The 3,582-nt window shown below is 44.8% G+C and overlaps 1 pseudogene; it reads left to right on the plus strand.

Moving 5' to 3' along the window:
- The first annotated feature begins 207 nt into the window (after positions 1-207).
- On the plus strand, positions 208-2,073 carry LOC148964942 (E3 SUMO-protein ligase KIAA1586-like; annotated as a pseudogene).
- Positions 2,074-3,582: the final 1,509 nt, after the last annotated feature.

The raw sequence follows: 3,582 nt of genomic DNA on the forward strand, positions 1-3,582 counted from the left end.
GCCAAACCTTGCCGGTGTTACCGCCGCGGCGAAAAGTTGCTGCTAGTGATAGCACCAGCACTGAGGATAGCGAGACTTTTGCGCCAGAAACCACCGCTGCGACTTGCAGCAGACCAGGTGATCATGCAACGCCTTTAAACTGGACAACAAAGCAATGGGGTGAGTGGAGAATCAGGAATGGCTCTACTCTAAAAATCAGAAGTTAGGATGTACAGTATGCATGGAGGCAAAAAGCCTGTTGCTCGCCGAAAGAGCAACGAGAGTACATATGTCAGAGGAATGGATGAATGGAGAGGTCTGCAGCGAGTCATAGAATAACCTACGGAAAAAGATTTACAAGCATCGGGACAGTTTGGCACACAAAAGAGCGGTTGAGATTTCGGAGATGAAGGAAAAGGATGTGCTCCCAAACAAGGTGCTTGAAGTAAATGCTAATTTAATGCAAGAAACAGCTACGTCTTTCAGATCTGCTTATATAGTGGCCAAGGAAAAAATGGCCAACAGAAAGCTCCCTGCTGTTATGTCTCTTCAAAAACTTAATGGTACAAACGTGGGCACAAATCAGACCATGCTTGTGCTGAAACAATCTTATAAATAAACATATCACCATTGAAATGAGAGCTAAATTTGTTCCAAAAAAATAAAAGAACTGGGGTCACGAATCAGTATCACGATAGATGAGAGCACAGTTCATGGCCTGGCTTATATGATCATTTATGTGCGGTGTGACATGATAGAAATGGGGGAAGTGGATAATGTTTATTTAGATATCGTTGAGCTTTCAGAAGGCACGGATGCCGAATTGATGTACAAAATTTTGAGGAAAAGCTTGAGACAAGCGGGACTGGATGATGAGTTTCTGGGAAAAAATCTCATCTGCATTGCAACGGATGGAGTAGCGGTCCTGACGGGCAGAGTCGGTGGACTCTTCACTAAACTCAAACAAGATTTCCCCAAAGTTCAGTCAATACACTGTCTAGCTCAGTGTTTCCCAACCCTGTTCCTGGCGGCACACCAACACTGCGTGTTTTCTTTGTCTCCCTAATCAAACACACCCGATTCAACCCATCAGCTCATTAACCCACCTGATTATGGGCTGATGGGTTGAGTCAGATGTGTTTGATAAGGGAGACAAAGAATACACGCAGTGTTGGTGTGCCGCCAGGAACAGGGTTGGGAAACACTGGTCTAGCTCACTGACTTGAGTTAGCTGTCAAAGACTCACTTAAGGAAGTAGCTGGATGTAACCAATTTGAGTTTTTTATCTCAAAACTTTACGCCCTCTATAACCAGTCATCAAAAAATGCCTGTTTGTTCCAGGAGGCAGCTACAAGTTTGAACATGCAAATCCTAAAAATAGGTCAAATCTTTACAATTCGTTGGGTGGCTAGTAGTGTTCGCACTGTCAAGGCAGTATGGAACGATTATCCTGCACTGGCGCACCAATTCAGAACAGCCATGGAAGACACATCTCGCTGCGACACAGAGAGGCAGAAATTCAGGGGCCTGCACAAACTCCTTACAAGCACAGGTTTTTTGGCTGATTTGGCATGTATGAAGGATGTCCTGCGAGAACTACAAAATCTGTTGCTAAAACTGCAACGCAAACAAACATCTTTAGTTGATGCAAGTTGCCACATTCAGCAGACCATTGACGTCTTGACAGCCATGAAAGCAAGTGGAGGAAAATCCACACAAAAAGCAGAACAACACATATCGACTGGCCTGTTCAAAGATGTTGAGCTTTCAGAGAGCTGGCAGAAGATAAACCGTCTTCAGTTCAATCGGTCTATTATCAACAGCAAAGAGACTGTTGAAGAGACTGCCCGAGAAGAGAAGAGACTGCCCGAACCGGACCTTGTCCAGATGCTGAAACCGCTGGATAAACGCTTTTGGCCACAGCAACATAGCGCCCGTATCCTATATGGGGAAACTGAAGTTCGAGCATTGGCAAAAACACTGGGAGAACTGGCCGGAGAGGCTGTCGAGGAGTTCCGGGACTGTCTCGCTACTGTGCACCGACAAAATTATCCTGTACTGAGAAGAATCCTTACCCTCCTACTCGCCGTCTGAGTCTGGAAATATGCAGCATCACTGGTGAAGTAAGCTTTTAAATCACTGTCTCACTACTGTGCACTGACTAAAGTATCCTGTACTGAGAAGAATCCTTACCCTCCTTCTCGCCATCTGAGTCTGGAAGTATGCAGCATCGCTGGTGAAGTAAGCTTTTATATCACTGCTCCATTACTGACCATTGAGAAAGTAACCTGTATTGAGAAGAATATTTACCTCTCTACTTACCGTCTGAGTCCCGAAGGAAGCCGTATCATTGGTGGAAACTAGCTATAACTGAAGAAGACCTAGAGAAGACGCTGAAGTACATCAACTGTCGTCTTTCTGTCGCGCACCTGTGGTGTCGGCTCCTCACGGTGGTGTCTGGTCAGAGGGGCAACCGGTCATCCGAGTCCGCCCCGTCCTGCACCGGTGACACTTACACTTGAGTAAAATTTAGCAAGGGGTATCTGTACTTTTACTCAGGAAATGAAGCTGTGCCTATGCTTTTAAAGACAAGTTTACAAAAGAAAAACTGTTTCAATCTAAAACACACATGTATACACTATCAAACCCCTATTTTCAAAATTAGAAAACATTATATTCCCTGTACAAAAGATCGAACTCACCATTCCAGAAAAAAACAGCAAGACTTGGATATTGTCTGATTTCAACAATAGGTTTTGTTCCACATGATCTACGGTTGGTTAAGGTCATTCATCAGACAACAGACTCTATTCAAATTAAAACATACTATGTTAAAATGAGGCAAAACAGCTAAAAAAACAAAGACATGTTAACAACTGCATCTCAGTATTTCCCAAACAACCTGATTCAGTAGTATTGGACCAAGCTAAGGAGATTGTATCCACTATCCATCTGCTTATAGTTTGTTTTGAAACAGGCAAACCTCTTTTTGGAGACCCAAAGCACAGTAGCTGGTCCGACTTCCTCCAGCGTGAAGTTCTACACATATAAATTTCCAGGGCTCGTACCGGGCATAGTAAATTTAGCTTAGCTTGCTCATCCGACACATGCGGTGGAGGATGAAAGGCCTGAAGAATAATAGACCGTGCCACATTTGATGGAACTTTAGGCACATATCCAGGTCTAGGATGGAGAATAGCCTTTACTTTACCAGGAGCGAATTCTAGGCAAGAAGGAGCAACAGATAACGCCTGCAGGTCCCCAACTCTCTTTAGGGACGTGATGTCTAGCAGAAATGCTACTTTAAAAGACATGCCTTTCTCCGAAACTTCATCCAAAGGTTCGAAGAGTGCCAGGGATAACCCCTCGAGAACCTCAGCCAAATCCCACATGGGGACTATGGACTGGATGACAGGCCACATCCTCCTAACTCCAAGAAGGAAACGTATAATAAGTGGGTGTCTCCCCAAAGTATCTACCCCTAAAGGCGTGTGGAAGGCAGCTATGGTTGCCACATAGACCTTAAGCGTAGACAGGGAGAGCCCGTCAGAGAATCGACACTGGAGGAACTCCAGCACTGAAGCCACTGGGGAGTTAACTGGG

This window comes from Pimephales promelas, chromosome 25, assembly GCF_988280905.1.
Source record: "Pimephales promelas chromosome 25, fPimPro1.hap1.1, whole genome shotgun sequence".
Classification (NCBI taxonomy): Eukaryota; Metazoa; Chordata; class Actinopteri; order Cypriniformes; family Leuciscidae; genus Pimephales; species Pimephales promelas.